The sequence below is a fragment of the Propithecus coquereli genome, unplaced genomic scaffold, assembly GCF_000956105.1.
Source record: "Propithecus coquereli isolate 6110/MARCELLA unplaced genomic scaffold, Pcoq_1.0 Scaffold295, whole genome shotgun sequence".
In the NCBI taxonomy this organism is placed as follows: domain Eukaryota; kingdom Metazoa; phylum Chordata; class Mammalia; order Primates; family Indriidae; genus Propithecus; species Propithecus coquereli.
This window is the reverse complement of record NW_012148563.1, coordinates 1041289-1060793: the sequence shown is the minus strand read 5'-3', so window position 1 is coordinate 1060793 and position 19505 is coordinate 1041289. Positions and strand designations below refer to the sequence as shown.

Sequence of the window (19505 nt, the reverse complement as noted above, 5' to 3'; positions counted from 1 at the left end):
ATGTTTGCTTGCAAAAACCATGGAGGGGTGGAGGAATGATTTTCCTATTCAACAAAGGAGGCAAGCTTGCCCCAGAATCGCATTAGATGCTACGGTGCTACGGTTAACTTCAGTGTTTAAGAGGAAGATGGCAGCTTTTGCCTCCATCTGCTCAGAGGCTGACCTGGGAGGAACGGCCTGTCCCGCCCCCATTACCCTAGAAGGGGTGCAGGGATTGCTGTTTGACGTGTTGCTCTTATCCCCTTACCCTACTCACAAGCACCCGAACTCTTGTGGAAAGAACTCACAGACATGACCTGATTTACATGATAGGAAAGAATCACCTCCCCTGCCTCCCCCTCCCCCCACTCCCACAGAGGGTCTGGCAGTAACATAAACTACCCAGACGCGTGAACACAGTGACCCTGTGAGCTCCCCTCTGCCCCCACCCTTCCTGAGCCACCGAGAACTGGCCTCGGACCCCAGAATTAGACGCTGCAGCTCATTTCTGCACAGGAGACTTCTACACAGACGGTGTTTGACAGGACCCAGTGCTTTCTGCTAGAATGGACCACACGGAGCGTCTCTGCTGTGTTTCGGAAAGAACCAAAAATTAAATATTGGCAATTTGATGTGGGTCAACCTAAAACCCACATTCTACAATAATTCATTACAGACCTATTCTTCAATGTAGTGCTGCCTATAATTTCCTGAGGGATTTTAACGCAGAGAACAGACAGGCAAGACTCCGTCCATTAGAAAAGGCAGGGGGGACCTGGCACGTGGCACCCCCACACTGCCATGCGAGGAGTGAATCACCACAGGCATTTTGGTGGGGCAGGTGGCCACAGGCAGCTTGCAGAAATACCAATGCCCACCTGTGTCGCAAAGCAATTTACATCCAGCCATTCACTCTAAGAAGATGTATGGGGAGGGTGGTACACAAATTCCAGTGATAACCCAGTGCACCAGGGTGAAAGTAGGTTAATAAATTCTGATCTATGGATGACCAAACACCAAGCAGCCATTAATAGGCCTTAAGAGAAGATTTTAAAACATGAGACACATTAATGTAGTCAGTCTTAAAGTATTTTACCAAACAATATAAAGCGTGGTTTCAATTTTCTTCTTGTACATGAGAAGGACATATAACGCCCCCCAAAAGGCAAACAGAAACTTGCTGCAGGAAGCGAGATCTGGGTGATTTAGGTTGTTACTTGTAATTTTTTCTGTGTTCCCTAGATCTTCCAAAGTTAATGTGTTTTACTCCTGGGGGACATGTCAGGTGGCATCCCCCTCCCCATAGGCAGAAACCTTATCTCTGTGCCCGGTCTGAAGGAATGGACGAACGGAAGGACGGGTGGATGGCGGTGTGGAGGGTGGGCAGCCCCCCAGGCCCTGCTTGGTTTCCAGCCTCACTGGACAGCTGGAAGGTGTCTCCCTCCAAGCACAACAGAACCTCACTGCAGCTGAGCACGGAGCCCAGGCAAGCTATAGGCAATTTGCCTGGCCTTCCAAATCTCTTCTCACACACAGAAGAAGCAAAAACGAGGGCGCATTTCATTTTCATTCCTTGGATGCACTGGAGTTTTCAGCCCAAGCCTCTGTCCGTGTGGGTATGTCCATCACGGCAAACTCCCCGGGCTGAACACAGAGGCCACTAACGCTGCCCCTGCCCTGATCCCCCAGTTATGATGACTAAAAACCTCTCCGGACCCTACCAAATGTCCCCTGGGGAAGGGGTACCCCCAAACCACTATTCTAATCTGAGCTTCTTAATCTCAGCCAAATGTGTGCCCCTCAAATCCCTGCAATGTGCCCTCCATGTGACTGACACTGACGAGCACAGGGACCCCTCTGGGCCCTCCTGTCTGCACCTTCCCTGCCCCTGCCCAGCTCAGAGTCAGGCTGTGGTCTCTCTTGGGCAACACTGTGTGTGAGAGCACCCGAGGGAGAGCTGCCCTGGACGAGGCATTACTCCTGAGACAGGATGGACTCCCTGACTGCTTGCACCTTTGTCTGCTCTCAGCCTGCCCCATCCTCCTGGCCCCCACCACTTGGGTCCCCAAGAAGCTGTTCTCCAGCTCTTCTTGCCCCACCTTCTTCGACCCACCGTGGAGGACTTGGGCTCCCCCAGAGGACAGTGCGTGCCACAGTCGCTGACACACTCTCACTGCTGATGCTGGACTCAAACCATCCTTACCTTCCCCCCAGTGCCCTGCAGAGGAACCAGACTGCCAAGGGCAGCTGCAGAGCATTGCCACAGACTCTCCGGAGCTAGGGCAGCACTGCAGCTACTGGCTCTGTGACCTGGGGAAGGCACCTGACCTCTGTGTCTCACTGTCCTGATCTGCCAGGGGGGCGGACAGCAGCATCTGGGCTACCGAGTGAGACGACACGGCACAGTGCGAGGACTGGGGCCTGCCGACTGCTCCACAGAGGTCGGAGTTAAGCTGTTCATTGTGACCCAGCTCGCACACGGGCCCCACACTTTCCTTCAACAAGTGCTCTAAGTCTGCGTGAGACACACCCTTATTTTCACGAGGCCTTTCTGCTTCCCAAGTGCACCACTGTGGTCTGGAATGCAAAGACTTAAACCAGGTTGGGTTGAGTTTATAGCAGCTTCATTAAACAGAGTAGCAGATTTCTTTATAAACCACTGGTCACTTCATAACTTTTACCTCCACTGGCGGTTGTGACAACTATGGGCTGCGTGTAGTGAAGGTTTAGTGATGTTCACTGCACCTTACTGGTCCCCAATACCTGCACATGGGACCTTATTTGGAAACAGGGTCTTTGCAAATGGTAAGTAAAGTGCTTGGGGTGGGCCCTCCTCCAAGATGACTGGCATCTTCATTTATAAAAGGCAGAAATGTGGACACAGAGAGACTCGTACAGAGGGCGGGTGACGTAAGGACTAGTGAGGTGGCCAACTGCAAACCACGGAGGGGAGGCTGGAGGAACCCACAGCGAGGGGAGAAGGGCGGGGCAGGCTCAGAAGGAGCCACCTCTGTTGACACTTGGTTTTGGATTTCTGGCCTCCAGAACTGTGAGACAATGAATTTCCACAGGTCAGGACACCCAGCTGTGGTACTTTGCTGTGGCAGCCCCAGGAAATTCACAGGCCTCCCTAGAGGCTAAAACAGAAACATGTCCGAACATAGATCCACCTTCTCTGAACCTCACTCACCCTCAGTGTGTGTGGCCCCTGCCCCGGCAAGCCGCCCCCTGCTGTGCTGGGTCACAGTGAATACAACAGGGACTCCACGCAGTGCCCAAAAGGCAAGCGCCTGAATCACAGGGAACGCTCCATCCCAAACTCGGCTGCCTGCACACCTGTCCACACTTCCCTGCGATCCCAAATCTCCGGCCACCACGCCATCCCTCTCACATTCCTGAAGGATGAGTCTGACGTCGCAGGCAGTGGGTAATTACGCCCTACAGCCAAAGTGCGATTCACAAAACCTCATTACGTCACCTCAAGAGCCATGCAAAGGCATTTGTTCACGGAAACCAAATGGCTGGGGCTCTCAAACAAACCGTCACTAAGATACTGGAGCCATCTGAACACGGTGGTTAACTAACTCGCATGGGACACGAACGGGACAAAGCAGAATGGACTGTGGGCAAAGGCAGGGGAGGCTCTCGGCCCCTCAGAGCGGCTACTTCGGGAGCTCTCGAGGCAGTGCTGAAGAAAATCGAGTTCCTCTGGGGGGCCCAACCAGTCTGCAGCAGCGTATATACCAACTAACAAAATAATTACTAATGCAAATAAACGCCCATACATAGTCACAGCGCTAACATCAAAAAATTCCCTGAACAGAAACGTCCAGCAGCCGGTAGAAGCTGCAAGGAAAACCAGCTGCGGGCAGGAGACCAGGCTGCGGGGAGGCCGGGAGACACGCGGGCTGCCCGGAGACTCAGGGAAGAAAAAGCCCCACATCCTAGGTTCCTGCTAGGTCGTGGGGATGATGGGCTGCACCTTCTGTGAGGGAAGGAAAAAGGGCCACAGCAAATCATGCAGGCCAGGGAGAGCCACTCGGGCAGCAGAGGCCTGAGATCTCATCTCCCACCCCGGCCAGACGTGCCCTGTTAATCCACATTTAGGGTTTCAATGTGTCTTCGAAAAACAGTAATTCTGGGAGAAGACCAGGGAATAGAAAAGCTGTTTTGGAAGCATCTATTTTTCCTGGGAGCCTCCTCTCCACTGGGCTGGCCGTCTCCACTGCCCGGGAGGTAAGCTGTATCATCACCTGCATTTAGCGAGTGTGCACACTCAGCATCCTGCCCGGCCCCGAGGCTGAGGCCCAGAGAGAGAGGCACGGCCCTGCTCCCCGGGCCCTGTGCGCCCTTCCGGCGCGGCCCTTGGCTTTCTCACCGAATCCTTGGCAAAATATTAAAAATTTGTCGACGTCTCCTTCCTCCTGCTCCTTGGACTGCAGCAGGGACTAAGCTGGGGAGGTGGCACGGCACAAAGAAGGAAATACAGGGTTTGGAGCTGGATGTGAGCGTGGACGCACACGGAGGAAGCAAGGCAGGTGAGAGGAGGGCTGCAGGCTGTGTCATGCCAGAGCAGCCCGTGGCACGTGGCCCTGCCGGCCAGGCAGGTGAAAGAGGGAAACGTGAGTGTGGGGTGGGGTCAGGCCAGGCCTGCAGGCACTTGGGTCCCTGGAAGTATTAATAAAAGGAGGGCCCTCCCTTGCAATGCAGAGAGTCACCATTCCTGCTCCGACACAGGCGCACTTTATTTAGGTGGGACACTTGCGTATGGGAACACGACAGCCATGCTGTTAACTGGGACCTCCAAATAGGCTAAATGTGGCAGCATGGAGATAAAGGAAGGCGGAGGTTCTCCTGGACTTGTCAGCGTGGGGGTGTCCACGGGTGGGAGTATACACATACTGTAGCAGCGACAGACCCTGGCTAGGTCTGGGGTCAACAACTTGGGAGATACCCGTACAAAGAGGGGATGAGATCAAAGACATGGGGCAGAGGCAAGGTCACGGTCAGGACCACCAACGGGTGGGCCAACCAGCAAAGCGCAGAGACAGACGGGAAAGAGTGGAAGAGAGAGACCGAGAAGTAACAGTTGACCACAGCAAGGAGCGACGCCCCAAAGCACTCTTGGACACAGAGCCCCAGGGCTCCATCCTCCACGGCCCCTCTCCTCCACTCTCTGGATTCTCTTACCTCTGGCGCACTTAGCGGCACATTTATCCTTCCAACAATCCCGCCGTACTGGAGTGAGCCTCTGAGTTTTGTTCCTTGCAAGTGGAGGGGCCAAGTGTCTCTGCCGGGTACAGGCCCAGGGCAGACAGGACACGCAAGTGCATCCTCACACAGGGATATCATCCGCAGAGTTGGTTCGTGGAAGAGAGAGCACACTGGGGCGTGTGCTTACCCTAAATATCAGTCCCTAAGTGCTAACGAGGCAGGTATATCGCACACGAAACTATTTCTATGTAAACAAACCCAACAGCGGATCGGTTGTGAGATCAAGCTCTCAGCTATAGGGAAACAGTCTTATGCAAATCAGCTGATATCTAGACAATCCCAGTGACCACAAGCTGTCCCTCCACCTGCCCCTTGTGGGCAAGCCTCAGCCCAGCTCCAGGAGACCAGAGCTGGACCCCAGTGCCATGCTGGTAAGGTTGAACTAACAGGACAGTCAGACAAAACCAGGCGGCCATCGGCTCCCATTTTTTGTTTTTTAAATCAAAGCGTAAATGAGCAAACCCTGTGTGAATCACTCCATTTTCTAGTACAGTCTCTGCTGCGTGTCCATACCAGAGATAACATGGAAAGCAACCTACCCGACAGGTTTCACACCGGGAGAGTGAGTTCACCAGGCCTGCGGCCTTAGGATAATTCTTGGCTTGTTCTCCTTGGAGTTATTACAGTGACGAAAGGAGAGTAGCTTGTGACCCGGAGCCAGAGGACACAGCCAGAACCAAGGGTAACTCAGAGAAGCTTCTCTCGTCTCCAACGAAAAACTACCAGAGGTGCATTATTCTATACAAGGGTTAAGAAAAAGAACCAGGAGAAGGAATACCACCTATGAGGAGAAACGTTACAAGACGGGCCATCTCCAACGTCTCTCTGTCCTCTGCTTTATTTTGTCATGGTCCCTGAGCAGCCTTCTGGCTGGTTCTTCCTGGCATCTTCTCCCTGGCCCTCCAGATTCGCTGCAGGAAGGCCGTGGTGCAGAGCATCGCGTAGATGACCACCCGGCCCGGAGCAGTGCTGGGGCCTCCTTCCCACAGAGGGGCTGCCCCAGCCCAGGGCTGTGCAAGCGGCTGGCGGGGGAGGCGAGGTGGGCAAAGGGCCTCCTTCCTTCCAGCTTAGAAACCTCCCGCCTCCAGCCCAGCACCGTTCTCACCCAGGGACTTCCCTGTGCACCTCGGACAGCCTCTGGGACCTGCCAGCCACAAGCAGTGGCCGTCCCCTTTCTCCCAGGGGCACGGCTCACAGGTCCTTCTCGTCTTCCTTCAGAGCTGCCCCTCCTCTGCCCGCCCTCGGTGTCCAGTGTCCCCAACGTCCACCCCTGCTCTGCTGGTCCCCTCATGGGGCATTCTCCTTGGGGGCCTGAGTCACAGCCACGGCCATCCCAGGTATGGACTAAAGGCCACCTAGTCTCTGCCGATGCCCAAACCCGTGTCTCTATCCCATCCCCCCAGTACTATGCTCCTAACAGCTGCCCCCCACACCCGGCTCTGATGGCCACAGTCCCTCAAGCCCCACATGCCCAGCCTCACCTTCCCCATCCTAGCAAGCGGCACCTGGAAACTGTCATCCTAAACGCCTCCTTTCCCCCTAAAAAGGCCATCAATGCTTTAGTTGAAATAGCAAACTTTTTCTGGGAAAGAAAATCTGTCTTTGCCGTGGCCAACCTGTGTCCTGTGCGTGTAGGATGTTCAGCAGTGTCTCCGGGCTGTACCCACCAGACGCCTGTTGGACTCTCCTCCCTGAACTATGACAACAACACGTCTCCAGACATTGCGGGGAGGCGGTAGGGCAAGTCAGCCCAGATGGGAGTCACTGCTGTAAAGGGGCAGAAAGTGAAAGCTGGGGGCCTTCTGGGCCATTTGATCTCAACTACAACCTGAAGGAAGTGGGGGGGGCATCGCCCTGGATTCCATCTGCCATCTGTCCATCTGGCCAGCCCCGCTCTGCTCCCCCCCCCAGAGACTCACCTGTCTCACCTGCCCGACCCCCTGCTGCCTCCAATCTGCCTCTGCTATTTCTCAGGAAGACAGAATCATTTCCATTCTGATAGGGAGGTGACACCCTTCACTGTGGCCAGGCCGCGTGCCACATGCTTCACACGCTAATTTAAATCTCTGAAACAGGAATGGTTAGTGAGGAGGGTGGATGTGGAGAGTGAACTTGTCAGAGTGCACAGACGCCGCGTGGCATCCAACCTTCATTACTAACCACAATACCACCCTCCGTGCCACCGCTGTCACCACGCACCCCACCTCCCTCTGACCAGCTCCTCTTTGAACTCACGGGCAGAGCAGGAGGGTGGGAGCTGGAGGGTTCCGGCAGCTACACGGCAGCACAGAGGGGCACGCTCACTCAGGACCAGGCCTGCGCCCTTGGCCTTGTGGGTCCTGGTCGCAGACCTACGGGGCGCTGGCCCTGCAGAAATGCAGGCCGAGCAGAGTGAGGTGGGCAGAGCCTGCACACTGTGGCTCTGTGCATTCTGCGATCCTGACCACCCTCTGCCGCCCGTGTCCTCTCTGGCATGTTTGTATCACAGCTAAAAGTCCATGAGAAATAAAAACCATATACTTTGTTTCCCATAAAAATCTGCCCCGCAGATCTCTGACCCACCCAGTCTTTACTGGACTCACAGTCTGCTGTGACTCCGCCGGGCAGCCGGCAGCCCTTTGGAGCCTTCCCGGAAACACCCACTCCTAGCCCAAAGGAAAAGGACAGGAAAGAAACAGCCCTGCTGCAACAAGGCGGGAAGGGATGAAGACGACCACTCTCCCCACCCCCACCTGCTGTCCTCTCCCTACTTGGCCAGCGTGTGCACCCAGTGCAGAGTGGGCCCCATCCGGGGTCCCTCCACTCAGCCAGCCCCGCACGCACCAGGACGGGCGGCTACCACACAGGATTAGTGGCTGGAGCCAGAAGGCTGGAGCTGGACAGCTGCAGGGGCGAGGCCAGACCCCTCCCACACAGGGGTCAAACCTCGCTGCGGCACTCCGATGGCCAGGGATGGCCAGGAACCCGGGCCGGCACACAACAGCGGGATTCCAACTGCAGGAGCTAAAACAGCCCTTGGGGCACCCTGCCTGGGACCCCGGGCAGCCAGTGCTGGCTTGTTGATGGGTCAACCTTCCCAAAGCCACAGGCTCCGCCTCTCCTCCCGTTCTGCCCCCACCGCACTTTGAAGACGCGTGTTGAACATGCAAAGCCTGGATCCCCGGAGCGTTCAGTAACATTTGCTTGCCTTGAAGCTCTAAAAGGCAGACGGCAGAAGCGAGGCCAGCCTGGTGCCTAGACACAAGGGCGCTGAGAAGGTCAACGACCATCCGGGAGGGGGCCCACCAGCTCTGAGTGGTGTCAGTGTGTCAGGAGAAGCTCGTTAAAATGCAGGTTCCTGGGCCCTGCCTTAGAGACTCAGTAGGGACAGGATGAGATATCGCTCAGGGTCCCAACAGGCAAGGGACAGTTTACTACAGTGAATGGGGTGTTGGGACTCCCGGTGGGGAGTGACACTGGGGGGGTGGGAGGGGGAAGCCTCTACTGGGACCTGGCAGGGACAGGGACCCTCAGCCCAGAGAACCAGAATCAGCCCCAGGCAACGCTGCCCCCACCTCCTCTCCTCTACTAGCCAGGAGGCAGGGGAGCCCCCCATGCTACAGCCTTTCCAGACCACTTCGTGGACCAGCACCAGAGCAGGTGCAGCCAGGCTTGGAGGGGCAGACAGACACAGGCCGGCACAGAGGCGGCCCAGGAAGCTGCTTTTCACAACGCACCTCCTGTGTGATCCTGATGTAGGTGAGCAAGGGACCCACACCTGGGCAAACACCTGGCCTAGGTCTGCAGTTGACCACCCCACTCTCTGTGAGCAGTGACCTCACCACTTCCTGGCATTCTCCTGTTCACACACAGGCCAATCTGCAGGGGGACGGCACCAAACTCAGGCCCTTATGTGACAATGACTGATGCTGGTCTGAGCCAAGGGTGAGTGCCTGGCTTCCCAGAGAATCCTAAAATACGGGGGCAGGCATGGGGGGAGGCAATCAAAAGCTAAGCTGGGGGTCTCTCAAAGAACTTGGAAATGAGAGAAGACAGTTCTTAGAATAAAATTAGAACATCGAAATACAATGAATCCTAGCAGCACTAGTCACAACAGTCAAAAGGCGGAAACAACCCACGTGTCCGTCAGTGGATGAGTGGATAAACAAAACGTGATGTATCTCTACGACGGAATATCATGCAGCCACAGGAAGGGATGGAATCCTGTTACCTGCTGCAGCATGCATGAACGTTGAAAGCATAATGCTAAGTGAAGAAGCCAGTCACAAAGGCCACACACTGCACAATTCCATTTATGAGAAACATATAGAACAGGCAAACCCACAGAGACAGGGCAGACTGGTGCTGTCAGGAGCTGGGAGGGCAGTGACTGCTCATGGGTTTCCTTCTGGGTTGACAAAATGTTTTGGAAATAGAGGTGGTGGTTGCACAACTTTGTGAATATACTAAATATCACTGAATCGTGACACTTTAAAATGACTAATTATATGGTTATGTGGCCTTCCTCTCAATAAAATTTTCTACGAAATAATGAAACCTCGTAAAGAAGCCAAGTCTCCCTGAGGCCACTTGGGCAGCAACAGGCAGAACTTAAGAATGTGCCCGTCAGAAACCCATCTGGGGCTAAGATATTATTTTGTATATGCACTGAGACATCTGGAAAGATACCTTCATAAAGAAAACTGTATACCCCGAGAGTGTATTTCTGTCATCACGAGGAATAAACTATAAAGGATGGAGGGGCTGGCGAGGCAAAGGGAAAGCCCTGAACAGGAGTTGAAGCAAACTCCGCCCACAGAACAGCCAGGAGTAGGAGTCGGGCTTAGGAGCTAACTGGGGGCCTCGGAGCCCTGGGTCCCCGGAGCAATGTGCCTTGATGGGGACAGTGCCTGGGGCCATTTCGGGTGGGTTTTCGGACTCTAAAAACCCAACTGAAACTGGCTGAGCAAAAACAGGAACCGACTGGGGTCTCCAAAATCAACCTGACAGGAGAACAAGGGCAGGGCCAGCCCTGGGACCACGTCCTTGCAGACACTCCACAGCTCCTGGCCTCCAGCCCTCGTCACTGTCACTGCAGGTCAGCCTCTTTGTGCCACACCTACGTCCCCATCTCCCGGTGCAGGTGTGTGACTGGGAAGGCTCTACACACCCGTAACTGTGGCCTCTCATTCCCATTGTACAGATGGGCAAACTAAGGCACCACAGGGCCCAGTCAGCAGAGCCACACAGCCGTCAGTCACCAAGATTCGACCCCAAACCAGACAGTTGAGCTCCAGAGTCCAGGCTACAGCCCACCAGCACCCCACAGGTGAAATGGGAAGAAAAGGGGTGGTCTTCTCAGCAGACATAATAAATAGCCATTTGATCCCACAAACGCCCCTCATTCTGCTCAAGCCCCCACCCATCTGTAGTGAGGATACACTATCTAGACCCCCAGTTATCCCTCCTCTTCAGGTCAAATTAATAAATTGGTACCCTGGCCTCTGTGGCCTGGGTTTGCGGGATCTAAGTCTACCCCAGAATCCAGTGTGTGAGCGCCAGACCCCCGGCAGGGGAGCGTCCCCCTGGGTCATGCCGGCCCTGCCGCCCAGCCACGTCCCGCCCAGGGCAGCCCTGGGCTCATGCAGCCTGGAACTTATTCATGTGTGGAGGCCTGAAGAATTTTACAGGAACCCGGTGTCCCAAGTTGGGCAAACTAGTTCACAGTGACTTACACACAGACCGGCCTCCTGGCAAACGTTCCTGCCCCAGCAGGTGGAGGCTGGGTTCAGGTTACACTGAGTCCTTCTGAAATCAAGATCGCAAAGACGGTGGGAACCTGGTGTTCAGCGTTCCTGTCAGAGCCGCATCCAGACCCTCCTCGGATTCTGCCACTGTCGGGAGGCTCCTTCCTCTGCAGGACGGTTCCAGAACCCTGCTTGGCCCCCATCATCTGAGCCCAGTCCGTCTGCGCTGGGGACCCTGTGCAACAGCGCCGGGGCCAGAAAGGTCCTGTTTGGCCCAGCCCTGCCAAGCGTCTGACCTTGGTTTAATCGCTGCTCAGTTTCTCTGAGGCACAAGTTTCCTCACCTGTAAAAGGAGGCTACTGAAGCATAGTCGGCTCGACCCACCTGTCCTTGAGAAGGTTACGCGAGATACAAACCTAAGAGAGCTCTGCGATCTGTAAACCACTGTGCAAGATCTAAATATGAAACAAGCCTAGAGAATGGTCCCCCACCCTCAGCTTCCTCTATGCCAAGTCTGACAATGGCCCCAGAACCATTTAAAACCCACCCTCCTTGGACAGCCAACTCATAATCCCCCTGCAACGGCAGCACATCGAGGCCTGAACAGTCCACGAGGACGACTCTTGCCAGTCATCTGTCCAGGGGTTACCTGGATGCTGCCCTTAGCCTGGACCCTGGGTGTCTACTAACCACCTAGAGAACACCTTCGATTTTCAGGTGTTGTACGGGGTAAGACCTAGTTCGATGACAACCCAAAGATAATTTTCATGAGCCAGGTCTTCCCTACTCTGCAACTGAGCAAATAATATCTGGACTTAATGAAAAGCAAATGAAATAAAAAATAAATAAAGGAAAGAAGAGTTTTACTGGTTTCTGTCAAGTGTCATCTGGGTTTCGGCTGAGCACTCCAGCCAAGACACTCAGCCCCGGTACATCCTGCCTCAGCTTATCTTATCTCGAGTGTGATAAGCTCCGCTCAGGCCCTTCTCCGAGTCAGTGGCTGTGAACATTTTTGAGGGTGCAAATCCTTTGAGGAACCTGGTCAAGGCTGTGGGCTCTCTCTCTTTTTAGAAAACCAGCTATACCTGTAAAGTTTTGCGTAATGCCAGGGGTTTCACAGACCACTCTCAAAGGGCCGTGCTTGGGCCATGAGCCCGGGACAAACACACCTGTTCTGCTACTGATAACAATTATGTTCAAAAGCCCGACCTGGACCAGTGTTTGTGGTGCTCCCGCAGCGGCCACCACAGGTCACCCTGGAGCCTCTGTCAACACTGTTTAGAATTAATTTCATCAAAAATTGAAGGCAGAGAAGAGGCTCTACAATCCAGCTCACACACAGAAAATAAGCAACATGTAAACAGATTAATGGGCAACGACAAAGAAAGAAGGCAAAAAAATCAAGCTGTATATACTAAGAGCAAAGGCCAGGGCTGCCCCAGGATATAGGGGGAAGGAAAGGTGTCAGAGCAAGGTAACCTCTGCCATCGAGCAGTCGGGAGATGGGGACACAGCACACAGCAGGCAGCACCCACGCGGGGCAGCCAGCACAGGGAGCAGACCCTGGTCTGGGGCAGCAGACGGCGGTGGCCACAGCACAGCACTACGAGACCTCAGACAAGTCCCTGGCCTTTACGTCTCTGCTTCCTTTTCTGCCAAGTGCAAAGGTTGGCTCCATGGCCTTTCACGTCCTTTCTGGTCTGTACAGAGTGGAGAGGAGATCCCAGGCATACATGTGGGACTCCAGGACCAACCTCTACCCAGCGGGGATGTGAGCATTGCAGCTGGGTGTCCTACCTGTCAACAACTCAGAGACAAACATCATCAGAGCTCAGCCCCAAGACCCAGGTTTACCCCTGCCTGCTGGGCCTTCTGCTCCCCTCCTGGAAAGAGGGGCCCCACATTATTGACTCTGGGCAGGGGATCATGCTAAGCTCTCCTCTGACCTCTGTGACCCCTGGGGGGGTCAAATGGACAGGCTCAGATCAGAAGGGCACCCTGCCTGAGAAAACGTCAGGGACAGGTTAGCCCCCTGGTCCCATCAATCACATGCTCACAAAGAAGATGGACAGTTGACGCTCGGGGGCCCCGCAATAACCAAACAAGAACAGTGAGGCCCAGAGAGGCTGAAGGGCTTGCCCAAAGCGACGGGGTTGCGGGGACTTCTGAGGGAAGGCGGAAGGCGGGAGGGAGCGCAAAGATGTGTGCACACCACCGCCCCCACTGCCTGGGGGTTCCAGTGGCTGCCTGGAGAGGCACAATCCCCAGCCTGGATGCCCCTGTGGGTGTCCCCCCATGGACCAGCAACCAGGCCAGGTACAGATGAACCAACCCACTGGTGACCTAGTGCTTGGGGATGGGCTCAGCTGCTTCTCAGAACTGGGAGTTGGAACCCCAAAAGTGGCCCTGGGACAGCTCCTGCCAAGGGCTGCTGTGCATTGGCTGGTGGCCATTCCTGGGCCAGGGGTACGCTGGTGAGCAGCAGAGGCCAGGTGACAGTTGCACAGGTGAGGGGGACACACTTTTTCTGAAGAGCAGCTTCGTTTCTCAGAGTTTGAGAGGACCCTCTGTGCTCCGTCTCTGGACTTTCCAATAATCCTGCCCCTTCTTCCGAGGGCCTATGTGATTCCTTGTCAGTCTTTGAGAACCTTCAGAGACACTGGTTCTATTTTTACCAATGAGGAAACTAGCGTTTAAGTACACTAATTTATGCAACATGCTATTATGCCCATAATTGAAATTTGTCTACACTCAGAAAAGGAGATTAAAGCTATAAGCGCTTTGTGTAGGTATTTTTCTGACCCAAGAGTGAAATATGTCCCCGTGCCCCTCCTAAACTGCAGTCTGCTCAGCCAACTTTAAATAAGGAACTAACAAAGGGGGAAACTCCAGCCGCAGAGATAAGGAAATGCGGGCTTTTCTGATTACCTTGGAAGGTTCTTCAAAGTCAAGCAGGTTTCAGCAAAGGATTAAAATAAACAATAGGGGAATCTTTCTTCCACTGACATCTTTTATCCCCCAAACCTCAAGTATGTTAAAAATTCCTCCTCTGTCCTCAAGGCTGCCTGCTTTAAGAAGGGTGAAAGGCAGGCTAGGCATGAGGCTCAAACGCCAGCCTTTTAAGAAGGCAGATGTCATTTTCAGTCTAATGCGTTGCTGGGAGCGCGGAGCGCGGCTCCGATTTCATACTCATCTGCCCGGATTCCCAGGCTCCCCGCCGGCGGCTGACGACCTCCCATGCTCAGCTGTGCGCTGGATTTACTGAGGCAGCACCACCGTGTTGGCATCTAAAAGCAGAGGTTTGCGTTCAGCCACCTCGTGGCCCTGAGGTTCCGCTATTGGATCATCTGCTGATAACTAGCAGGTCAGGCCTCACCCCGAGAGGGCCCGAGCAGGCCTGGGTGTCGTGCTGCTCAGGATGCTGGCCTGAGCTGCTCTGTCCCAAGGAGGACTGAGATCCAGGACCTGAGCCACAGATTTGAGGCCCTAGGACTTGAGCCCAATGCAAACCTCAAAAATACACCAATTAGTGGTTGCCTGCGAGTAGTGGGCAGGGGCGATGGGAGCGATGACTTAGTGAGTACGAGGTGCTCTTCCAGGGTGACAAAAGAGCTTTGACACCGAGGTGGTTGTTACACAACACCGTGAACATGCAATGCCAGAGCTCTGTGCACTTTCAAATGGTTAACTGGATGTTACATGAATTTCACCTCGAAACCAAAGCAAACAAACACACACACACACACACACACACACACACACACACACACATACACAAATGGAAAAGTCTGGGCACTCTGAGTCTGAAAAGTGACCCCTGGAGAACTTTCCCCCGAAGCCCAGGCAGAAAGTGCCCGGCCAGAGTTGGCTCAGGCAGTCGCCTGCAAACAGGGCAGCGCGTCCGGCCACCGAGGCTGGATGGCGACCTCCTAGTGTCCAGTCCATTTCTTAGTTCTTTTCCCTGACTTTCGTGTAAGTTCACAGTGCTAAGGAAAAAAGTAGTTTCACCTGTTTCTTTTTACTTCTCCGTGGCTCATCTTGTGGTTCGCAACTGATTCCTAGCGGCTAGTGCTGGGGTCGAGGGCGCGGTACTTGCCCAGGTAGTTCCTGTGCCCTCCCAGACGCCTGCTGAATTAAGGGGAGCAAAGGAGTGGCTCACAGGGCACACAAATGCGGGTGGACTCCAGGCCTGGGCTTTGCTACTTCTTAGTAGCAATAACCCACTGAACTTGAACCTGAAGGGACCCGCTGAGTCTTGTTTTATCTGTGAAATGGGCAGGGAGTACAGAGCACCCCGGGGCTTGAGCAGATACGACACACGGCGGGTGGTCACTGAAGTAGCTATGGCCTGGCGCTCACCCTTCACAGCCGTCAGCAGGTCCCTGTGAACACCCATGAGGACAACCTTGAGGGCGGGCCTGCCGGGCCCCGTCTCCCCACCAGCCCCTGTCCCTGGGCTGACACATTCCCCAGGGAGCTGGCGGCCTGTATTCTGCTATCAGTCTCCGTTACATGGGTCACTTGCAATGGACTCAAAGAGAACTGAGACCGGGATTGTTCCTGCTCCCTCCATCATCTTGAACAGAAGTAACCACAGGCGTTGGAATAAACCATTTCTGATGGTGACAACAGTGGACACAAGAACAGGTTAACAACTTGAACCCATGTTACGGGAACTGCATTCAGATCACTAAATTAGGCCCCAGTAAAACTGTGGGCACACAAACCGAAATCCCAGGAAGCTCCCTCGCACCACGGCCCCGAGGCAAGTCAGACTGTGAATCTTAAGAAGAGGCTGCATTTATGTTTCTGGGGAAAAAAAGCCAAAACAAAAGTTGGCCCAAAGTGTCCCAGCCAATGGATGGTCTCTGTGAGTGCTGCGACGACCTGTGTCCACCCCTGACGGTCCACCAGCCGTCTCCGAGGCGAGCCTCCCTCACTCGGCTCCCGCAAGCCTGTGTGCCCACCAGGGAGACGGCAGGCCCTACCACGGCTCATCTCGAGATGGCAGAACCCCGTCCCACCCTCCTGTGCCTCTTCCCAGATGTCTTGCTGCCCCAGTAATCCTGGCACAGTGCCAGAAAAAGCAAACCACACACATGCCACCCAGGGAACTGCTGGAGCCACGGTCACCCCCCCATCCCCCCGCTTCCTTAACCTCCTCCTGCCTTGCCTAGGATGGGACCTGCTCTGGCCAAGCCGCACCCCAAATCCAAAGCGCAGGGAGGTGAGACCACGATGGGCACACACTGAGCCACACTGCACAACCATCCGCCGGTATCTACCAGGTGTATCGAGAGAGAACTGAGCTGCAGTGCTTGCCATCTGATCTGGGAAACCATCGCTTTCTGGCCAAAGCCAGGCCCAAAGAATGCTAGGAATGTGGATGCCTTTCAGTAGGTTTCACCGCAACCGAAACACCCCAGAGCCTCTGGGGAGAGGGGCTGCACTTATAAGGCAAAGCCTGCTGGTGGCCGCTCCTGGGCAGAAGCATTTCAAGTTTAGGGCAGAGGACTGACCTGGGACCAGAAAGCTCCTGCATCCTCACCTCACCATGAGAGCCCCGAGTCTTAACTGCAGACACCCCCACCATCTGCCCATCCTGGTGCACATGCAGATTCTGGCATGCAGAGGTGGGCCGAGGAGAAACAAAATCCAAGCAGCTTCCCTCAGTGTAAAGGATTTAAAGAAGAACCTGAAACAATTCAAGTAGCCGCCTGCTTGATTTGTTTTTTTAAAATTCAAACGAGACCCTAAGAGGAAGCCCACCCTGCTGTGGCTTCTCAACGCCCCTCTTTGGCCCCGAGTGTCCAAAGGATACGTTAAATTACAGCCAATCCTTCCACTTGGTGGGGAGAGACTCCTTTGTTGTTTTCAAACGAATGGAGGCCACACCACGTGACGCAAGGATAACATTCCTCCTGCTGTCAGCCAAGACAACAAAGACCAAGAGAGCCAAGAGGACACCCGCGAGCACTTTCCCAGAACACCATCCAACGCAGGTCTCCCTCGTCAACACCAGCCAGCGCTTCCTCTCCTGCCATCGCATGCCAAGGACAAATGTGCCCGAAGCCCCAGTGGGGGACCTGCACCCACGAGGCGAAATGGACTCTCTGCCCCATCTGGTCCCTGGTGACCTCTTCCCTTGGGAGAACAGTGGTTCCTTTGTGCCTACACGAGGACGGCCGACCTGGGCTCTGTCCCACGGCTGTCGGGAGAGAAAAAGCTGGCAGTCCGGTTCCTCAGCAGAGGGGACGATCTCTTAGCGGCAACAGAAAGGAGTTCACTGAAAACAAACAGGGACGAGGGGCTGTTCTGGGAATGCGCCAGTGCCAGGCTTCTGAGCTGTCACACTGATGGCAACTGACCTTCCCAAGCTGGGACGACACTGGGCTGACGAGGATGTGAACAGAGAGCCACGAGGGAGGTGCCTGCAGCTCCTGTAAAGGTCAGAAAGTGTCACCAGAAGCTTCCAGAAGTGACTTCTCCCTCCTGTGGCCACTCTACATGTGTTTGGGACCTGTATCCCCACACAGCTCACAACACAGCTGCCGCCACAAGGCAGGCCGAGGGCGGAAACCCATTCACACCGCACACCTGCACGGCCTGCCTGGCACCGCCCTGCTCCTGACCCGGAGGAAGAGCCCCAGGACCCGGCCTTGCACCGGGAAAGGCGGAATGCCAGACAGGAAGGCAACTCGAGTGAGATTCAGAGTCTTGTTCAGGGAAGGACTCGCGTTTGTGCTTCCCTCCAGGACAGCTCCACGCGCTGGTGAGGCGGCTACGTTCTGAGCACATTTCCATGGCAGGTGAGGGCGGCAGTAGATGCTGCCACGTGGCTCCCAGGCCCCCTCAAATCCCACGGTGGGAGTGTGGCGCAGAAGGACCTTCCCTGCGGGCCCAGCCGGAGCTGCCTCTCGGAAGGATCCCTCCCCAGGTCAAGTCAGCCCCTTCCCAGGCCCCATCCCCGTGACCACTGTGACGGGCCAGCCCAGGCCGGAGCTCCTGTGGGGTCAGAGACGGGGTTTGTAGGGCTGCATCCCAGCCCTGCCCTCCCGCCCGCTCCTGCTGCGCTCCCCAACAAACCTCAGCCTGTGACGACAGCTCATTGTGCACCCCCAAACCTGAGTCTCCCCTTACCCGCTGTTACTTCTGCTGCAACGACTGGCAGTGTTGGTGCAGCAGGATAATCTCAGCAGCTGAGCAGTGGGGTCTCTTCCTGTCCCACGGTGCTGACACAACTACAGGGCCTCCGTCTGTGGCAGCAGAATTAACCACCATTGACGAGAGACAGCAGTAACAGAGCCGCCGTGGGGCCGCGGAGGAATCCCACACGTCGTCAGGCTGTGGAAGAGGCCGCTGTCGTGGGGACTGACCGGGCTACGGAGCTCCCACAGAGCAGCCCCACAGGAGCACAGGAAATGTCCTGCACGTGGTCAAGCGCCTCCATCAGACATCTCTGTCACTGCTCACCCCTGCCCAGGCTGCCCAATTCCCACCCCTGGGCACAAAATACATGTTGCTGAACACTCTAGACCGCCACCTTATCTTAACTCCAAAAAGTTGCCAGGCTTCTTTGTCTACCAACAGAGAGGCTGCATTTATAACACCCTCACTCACTGCAGCTTTGAGTGCTCATTCTCTTAGTGCTTTTTTAGTGCTTTTGAATAAGGGCCCTGCAGGCCCTCGGGAGCTTTCTACACACTCATTCTGGCAGGTTCTTTAGGTAGAAGGCCTTTACTTATGGCCCCTTGGTCCTGAAGCTGACTTGGATTTCGTCTCATAAATCCCCGGCAGCCTCCTTGGATGGGGACGATGGCGTAAACTCACACCTCTCGCCTAAATGTGGGAGGGCCCAGCGTTGCCCAGCCAGGCTGACTCAGAGATATCTGCTCTGGACCCTGGGCAGACACAGGTGCACCCCCCCGCACCACCTGCCAACTTGGCACTGAGTGCAGGGGAAGGAGGGCATGTGGCTGTGACTGTCATGCTGGCGAGGTCTGGGGTGGATGGATAAGGGCCCCAGGACCACTGGCCTCTTCCCACCTCCCCACCTCCTACTTGACCTTTCTGGAAGCCCAAGGTCTCTGGACAGGACCAGCTTTCCTGAGAAGAGAGGGGAAGGGGCATGACCTTTTGGCCAAGCACTGTTCTCCCGAGGGAGCCGCCACACCAGTGTGGGCCTGTCAGTCCTCACAGCCCTCCGAAGAGAACCATGCGATTTAGTATGGGTGGATCGAGTTAGCATAAAGTCTAAAAAATGCTTAATTCTCTTGTTGTCTGTTTCAAGAAACACCAACATTGTCATCAGGCAAAATTTATGGGAAATCTCCACAAACCACAATGCCAAGAAGGCAAGATCCCGTTGTCTTCAGGAGCTCAAAACACAGGTGTCCTCTCCTGTAGTCCAAGGAGAACAACACCTATGTCCCTGTCGTGCAGCTTACAGTCTCAGTCGACGACAAAGCTACAGAGTTTATCCCACCTGAGCAGGCAGAAAGCTGGAAGGATCAGTGGTAGGAGGCT

General features: G+C 55.0%; 1 protein-coding gene across 2 annotated transcripts in view; it reads right to left on the bottom strand.

Annotated features, from left to right (window-relative positions):
- SH3BP4 (SH3-domain binding protein 4) overlaps positions 1 to 19505 on the bottom strand; it is an 87029-nt gene that overhangs the window by 33493 nt on the left and 34031 nt on the right. The gene's annotated exons all lie outside the window — the stretch shown is intronic.